This window comes from Durio zibethinus, chromosome 17 (genome assembly GCF_047325235.1).
Source record: "Durio zibethinus cultivar Kanyao isolate XHJ-2024 chromosome 17, ASM4732523v1, whole genome shotgun sequence".
NCBI classification, from domain to species: Eukaryota; Viridiplantae; Streptophyta; class Magnoliopsida; order Malvales; family Malvaceae; genus Durio; species Durio zibethinus.
The window spans coordinates 22,186,519-22,193,925 of NC_143178.1; the positions used below are offsets into that span (position 1 = coordinate 22,186,519).

Here is a 7,407-nt window from a genome sequence, read left to right on the forward strand (position 1 = left end):
AATAATAATTTTTTTTTATAATTTTGAAGGTTTAAAATGTGATAAATTTTTAAAACAAAATAAGACTAAAAAGTAATCTTTAGAAATAGAAAGTTTAAGCCTTTTAATGTTTATGCCTTAATTTCATTAAATATATATATATATATATATACATATGAAAATCTAAATTTGTCAAATTATTTATGTTCATATGTTTTTTCATGTATTTTCACTTTCAAAAGACTGGAAATCAAAAACAAAAGTGAAATTTTTTTGTTGTTAAAACATGTACATATGTTTGTGATTTGTATTTTTTAAAAAAGTTTTAAAATTTTAAAAAAACTTACCATATAGTTGCGAGAGAACCATCCTATGACCATGACTTTGAAAAATTATGGCACCGTGTTTGTTCTAAGAAAAGCTCATTCATTAAATTCGTAATGGCCAGCCATTTTTTTATAGTGTTTTGGGGTTTTTTTTTTTTACAGAACGTAAAAGGTTAACTTTAACCTAGTTATTTCATAGGTTTAAAAGAATGAAAAACTTTATAGGCTTTCATTAATAGATTATAAAAGAATTAGTTATTCGACTCATATATTTTAGTCAAAAATTAGTGTAATTGGTTTTTGTTTTATTTTTTTTTAGTTTAAATATTTCTAGACTACATTTTTTTAGAAATAGGTTAAAGACATTTGGGCCTAAGCTTAGGTTAGTGTTTTATATATTTGTTATTTTTTTATTAGGTTTATAAATTTTTTTAAGTTAAAAACAGTTGGGCTTTGTGTAAAGTTTGGGTTAGTATTTTATATATTTGTTTTTTTTTTTTTTTTTGGTTTATAAATTTTTTTAGCCTTATTTTATTATTTACAAGAGTTAATTTTATATTATTTTATAATAGAAGAAATATAGTTTGAAAAAGGTAAATATAAATTTTACAAATTTATTAAGTTTGTGAATACTTTTTAATCAATTATTTAAATAGATTATAATTATAAAATTTGTCTAAATTAAGTAATATAAACTATCAATTAATAATGTATAAACCTTGGTGAAAAATAAAGAAGTTAAATATGTTTGTTTTGTGTGAAATTATGATAAATAAGTAAGTATTTTACAAAAAAAAAAAGGATAATTAATGTTATGCAAAGATAATAAATGTATAGATGTTAACATTTTTTGTTGGAATGTGATGATTAAATAGAATAGTTTAATTCTATCATTGAATTTAATCTATTGAAGTTATAATAAAGAATACATAAATAGTAAATATGTGATGAACTAATATAGTTTGTTGCTACAATCATGACTCTAATGCAAGGCTATAATATATGCTTTTTTTTTGCCACATATATAAAAAAAAAAGTTTATTTGTTTCATACAACAGAGATGGAATTCCAAACTAATTTCCAAAAATTAGTTTGTTTTCTATCAATGTTAAATATCAACAAAAAAAAGTAAAATTTTGTTATTTTCACATTAAAAAAGTGTATTACTTCTATTTACATACAAATTTACTTCATAGTTACTTGTTTTTATATGGCAACATTATCGTCAAATTCAAAAAAATTGTATCCATATGCTCAAAAAAATGATATCTAATTATCTTCATTCATCTTTTTTTTTTTCTTCTTGTAAAAAAATGTCTTAATAAGTCAAGCATTTTTATAAATCAAACTAATTTAATTTGTATTATACAAAGTTTCTAAAATAATTCAACATTTATTTGTAAATGATAAAATTTAATAATATAATTCGATCTATGATTTAACATAAACAAAATAAGTTAAATAACAACATGAAAAACATGATTAAAAATGGTTGCTTACCATAGCAAGCTGTAAAAAGTATTTTAGTGCTATTTACCAAACTTGCCTTTAGGCTTTTTCATTTTGTATAAAGTAATTAAAACTAATAGTATCACCTTTTTTTTTGTTTTTTTATGAAAAAGTTTATGTATAGAGAAGTTTAATAATGTGTACTTTGATTTTTTTGTAGGTAAAGGTTTAGGGAAATTACAGTGCTATACTTTTTTCTTTATAGGAGATTTTTCAGGGAATAAATCTTATAGGGTCTAAATTTTTTATGGTGAGCTTGAAAGTTGTGATTGCATTTAAATGATCGGTTCCTCTACATGGGAAATTAGTGTCAATGATATGGGAATTGGTTGCTCTCTTTCTTGTTGTTTAAGTGATTAACTTGAAGATGTAGTTTTTTGATTTGTTCCAATTATAACAACAACTATATTTTGTCATTTTGTGATGGTAGAGTCAAAGACTATGTAATGCAAGATACTATGTAATGTCTTTTTAAGTCAATCCAATTTTAAGAATCTTTTCTTTGTCAAGCAATTCAATGATAAGGGTTGGAAAACGAAACCCATCAATTTTCTTTCTAGAAGTAATTTTTTGAATTGTTGAATCAATGAGTTTTTCAACTGATTTTTCAAATGCTAAATGATCTATTTGTCTGTGGAATCTTTTATGACTATGTTAAACTTGATTCTATTGATAAAAACTTTAAATAAGCAAAACTGTTAATATAGACATTGTCCAACAAATATAATTACAAAAAACTTATGCAAGCATTAAAATTTTTTTTTCATGTTCATTGGAGTATAATGACCCATGATCTAATTGCAAAGTTTTCAAGCAATGGTTGCATGTATTGTAAAACCATTAATTAGATGGATCAACATCTATAATTGTTGCTGTATAAAAAAATCTTTCATTTTGTAAAAAAAGTAAAATATATATATAATAATGAGATATATGCAAAAAGCTAAATAACAATATATATATATATAGATATATATATATAACAAAGAAGATTGTAAAAGAATGTTTTAAGTTTGGAGCATGCTTTTACATTATTTTAAACAAATTAGTATTAGATGGTCTTTTTTTAGGTTTTCATTACTTTTTTGATGTCCTATTAGTTAGACAACTTAAAATAGATTAATAATTGATATTACAATACTAGCAATTTAGTATCACACAAGCATTATAGTATTAAAACCAAAATGAAAAAAAAAATTAATACAATAACAAATCTGATGAAACAAAAAGCAAATGAAAGTTTAATAAAAACAACAATAAAAAAATTTAAGAATGAGATATGTAGAAGTAAGAAAAATCGAATAGGATAAAAATAGTTTGAAACGAACATTCTAAAAGAAAGATTTAAGTTTGAAACATGTCATCATAGTATTCTTAACATGTTAATATTAAATAGTTTTTTTAGCTGTTTATTAATTTTGTTCCTAAGTTAGATACCCAATAAAGAACAAATTAACAATTGGTAATATAATAGTCTCAATTTATCATCATACAATTATTATACGATTAAAACAAAAAATCTAACGTAATAAGTACACTGTGTTAAAATTTACAAACTAAAACTCATGTTATGAACTGATATTACAAAACTTTATTAAAATATGAAAATAGGATCTTTGGAAATGTGAATTTTTAGGGATCGTTTTTTATTTTATAGCAAAAAAATATATGTTATATTCACAGTATACTAATATGTTTAAAATAAGATAGTTGTATATATGATTTTCTTATATATCAAACAACAATCTTCATGATCCTCCATAATCAATTACTTGATGGTGATATGTCAGCATAATATATAATATTAGTGTTAGAACAATTTCTTTATTAATAACTATTAAATGATTTAATTGATATGTCTATTTTTTTAATTAATCAAATCAATGATTAAGAATTAAAATGGTTTATTCTATTTAATAACATGTAAAAGAAATGTAAATCCAAATGGCTTATTTTGTGTAACCATAGGTAAGAAAAATGTAAAACAAAAAAGTATACAAAATAAAGATGAACATTAAGTTTTAACCATCATAAAAATAGATTAAAACATAATTTAAATAGCAAAAATTCCAATAAGTTTCTATATAATATATTTTCATGTAAACAATGTCAAAAGAATATTGTAAAAGAAATACTTCAATTTTAATCATGTTTTTACATTGCTATTACAATAATAAACAATGTAGACTTTTTTTTATACCATTCACTATCACAATAGAAAAAAAAAGCTATAATTAAAAAATTAAGATTATAACAAGGTAACCAAAAGTCCGATTAAAAAATAAATTTTAATTAATTATTATATTCAGTAAACAAAAAAACAACTATTTTCCTTCTGAGTTCAAACTTAGGTAATAGTAAATCATGTAAGTAAGAAACAAAAAATTAGTCGTTTAAAGAAGACTTACAGGCTATATTTACATAGTCCTACCTTAATTTTGCCTAGATTAAAACTAAAAAGATTTGCAACAAAAATGTCCTTTATTACTACTTTACTAATGATTGCACGCTTAATAGAATTTTGTTGTACAAAGATCTCAAAATTTACTTTTTCATTTTCAAACCTTTATTATTGAAATAATAAATGTTTGAAAAAATACATAATAAAAATGTTTTAAAAATAGTGAAAAGAAGTTAACAACATATTCTTTCTTGAGTTATTTGGTTTCTGCAATATCCAAATCTACATAAAGTTTTGTTGTAGAAAAGAAAGATATGTATGCTTCACTTGTAATAATAATTTTGTTCTTTGTTATAACGAAATGGAAGAAACAAAATTATTAAAGTTAGACTACATTTGAAATTTTGAAAAAAAACAAAATTTTTTTTACAATTTACTTTTATAACTTCTAATAATTGCTCCTACAACTATGACAACTACATTTTCAATATTTTCACAAAGTTGTTTTTCATTGATTTGTGCGAGTTTCTCTTCCCAAATTGTTACACTTAAAGTTTTTCACTATATAACAAAAGTGCAATCAGTGCTAGTAAGAGAAAATGAAATATGAGAAAAAAAGCTTGCTACATGCTTATCAATTTAAAAAATTTTCTTAACCTTAGCGCTTAGATGATTAAATCTCATTTATTAACAACTTGTTTGTATGATTACATGTTAACACTTTGAACATGACCTATCGATATCAATAGACTAATATTATTTTTGCAGAATTGATTTAAACGAAATTAAAATTAGTAAAAATAGATAGTAAGATAATAGATATAACACATAAGTATTGAAAAAAAATAGAGATTAAATAATTATAATAAATGTAATAGTCTAGCATTGAAATAAAATAAATATTAAATAACTTGTCATATATTTATCATCATTTATTCTTTCATCAAGTTTATCATATGGCTGAAAAGTAAAAAATGCTGAGGATTCCATATAAATTATCATCTATTTCTTTGATCTATGTATTTTTTATGAGTGTGATTGTATTTTATGCACGAACAAAATTAAAATATGATTTTAATCTGGTTATCAAGAATTTTAAAAGTTCATATATTCCACCTTCTTTCAGCATCAATTTAATTTTTTCTGCTTTTGAACTTTTAATCATAACATGCATTGCATTATTCTGCAAAAAATGTTTATAAAAGATATTAGAATATTATATAAAACAATTTATGTAGAATTATTTGGTTATTTAAATTTTATTCATACCTTAACGTGTACAGCAAGAAAGTCTAAAGTTATGTACTGATTTATCTTAAGATTTATTGAATCATAAATTCGTGCTACTTTGACTTTTACAATAGAGTTGTCACCGATTTGTGACAAATGTGATAAAAGACAATGAGTTATGATTGCTTAACTATAACAAAAATAATAGTTTATAAGTACAGAACAATAATATATAGTTTAATATAGATATAAAAAATCAAACAAAGTCGAGTAAAAAAACAGTCTTATAAACATATAAAATTAACAACATATCATAACCAATTGAAACACATAAAAGAAAAAAGAAAAAAGAAGAATAGTCATAATTGGAAAAATATTGAAATTTGGACCATAGATATGTCACACACAAGTTAAACATTTTTTACGTATACATAACAAACTTTAGAAAATAACTAATGTAATTATCATCACTATAACAATCATGGTTCCAACTATGATAACATTTTAAAGAAAGAAGAAAAACAAAAAAATTTATGTACTAAATATATAAGAACAATAAAATTTAATGTGTAACAACCTGGATCCAACTTGTCAAATATTTTCTTAGATATAATTTTTTTGCTTTAGAATTGTTTATGCCATGTTCATTTTGAATCAAAATTTTCAAACCACGACGAGATGTCACTCTTGAAAGAGTAACATATAATTGGCCATGTATGAACATAGGTTTGGGCAAGTATAAACCAACAATGTCTAGTGTTTGCCCTTGATTTTTATTTATTATCATAGCATAATATAATCTGACAGGAAATTGTTTTCTATTAAAGACAAAAGGTAATGTTTAATCCTTAACTGTCATGACAATTCTAGGTATAAAGACTTTTTTACTAATGTGAATACCAATTATGATTCTAACATCTATGACATTAGAAGCTAATTGAGTGACTAAAAGTCTTATTTCATTGCATAAACCAAAAGTTTGTTTTAAGTTTCTGACAAACATTATGACACAGCCAATCTTCAGCTTAAATTCATGATTCACAATGCTTGAAAATTTAAGAAAGCTCATAAATTCATGAGAATATAACAAATCTGTATCAAACAAAAAATTTGATGCTTTTAAAATTGTATTAGAACTATAGTAACACTTGCTAAAGCCTAGTACTAAGTCAAGCATATGGGCACTAATAAAATCAACAATATCATTTTATAGTGTAACAATCATTCTTTGGCTTCAATAAAATAAATCAGCAAAACTTGACTGAAAATTAGTTTAAACTACTAAAGATGTAACTTTAATAGGATCATCCAAATCAGGAATCAATAAGTCTTCAGTATCTTAATCCATAATGCTTTTTTTTCATCTCTGTATGAAATAGTTTTAATCATTCCATCACCAATTTTCAACAACCAATTTGCAAAAGCTTCAAGTTCAACTTTAGATTTTTCATCTAGGTCATTTATGAGTAACCTCATATTTTTTCAAATCTGAAAAACTTTGCAATACTACTACAAAACAAATCAGTTTATTATAACATTTACAATGTTAATTCTAGTTTCAGATTTGATTATAGGTAGTATTTGCTTAAAATCACGTCCCAAAACTACAGTTAACCCTCTAAAAGGCTTTTGAACTCTATTTGGTGATTTTACATTTAAAATATTTCTCAAAGATTTATACAAAGTTTCAAAATTATTTTTATCCACCATAAGAGCTTCATTCCAAACAATAAGACTTGTATTCTGCATTAATCTTACTAGTTATGTTCTTTTTCTGATTTCACATGTTAATGAATCAGTGATATCAAAAGGGGTTTTGAACTTTAAGTAAGCTGTTCTATCTCTAGGTAAAAGTAAAGATGTTATGCCAGATAAAGTCATAATAAGAATAATTTTTCCCAAAGACCTCACACCAAATATTATAGTATTTCACAAATATGTATTCCCAATTTCACCATGCCC

At 23.1% G+C, this 7,407-nt stretch overlaps 1 pseudogene; it reads right to left on the bottom strand.

Moving 5' to 3' along the window:
- Positions 1–6,007: 6,007 nt before the first annotated feature.
- LOC149514118 (ATP-dependent DNA helicase PIF1-like) lies at positions 6,008–6,921 on the bottom strand (annotated as a pseudogene).
- Positions 6,922–7,407: the final 486 nt, after the last annotated feature.